The following is a 531-nucleotide window of genomic DNA, read 5'->3' as shown; positions in this document are numbered from 1 at the left end:
CTGACCCCACTATACACACTTGAAACAGTCTTCTACATCCCCCAACACCAGCGCCTGGCTCAAGAGCTCACAGAAAACCACGTAGGCAAAGCACTGCACACCCGTGTGCCACTACGTCGAGATCTGCTAGAGAGCAGGTGGGGAGAAGAGATCTGCATTGGGCCAGGGAAAGGACAAGCCACAAACGATGACTTTGCTCTTTGGGCTGGGAACTCCCCAGCAGGGTGAAACCTGCCCCAGGGTTTCAGCAAGCCACCGGGTGAGTGCCGTCTCTCCGACTAGCTCACCACAGCCTCCCAGCAGGAAGGGTGAGAATGGCCGGCTTCCCCGTGGGACACGCAGGGAACAGAGCCCTGCTTTCCCTGGACACTCCCAGCCAGGAGCTGTGCCAAGGTGAACAGTACTTCAAGACATTCAGGCATTTAACACAACTTTCTTAAAAAAAGTTACAAATCTTTTAATAAAATTCATTATAAGTTACAGTTTCCCGGAGAACAGGCTCCAGTGTATAAAACAGGAGACAGGCTGGGA

The sequence above is a fragment of the Fulmarus glacialis genome, unplaced genomic scaffold (genome assembly GCF_000690835.1).
Source record: "Fulmarus glacialis isolate BGI_N327 unplaced genomic scaffold, ASM69083v1 scaffold5711, whole genome shotgun sequence".
Classification (NCBI taxonomy): Eukaryota; Metazoa; Chordata; class Aves; order Procellariiformes; family Procellariidae; genus Fulmarus; species Fulmarus glacialis.
This window is presented reverse-complemented; position numbering follows the sequence as displayed.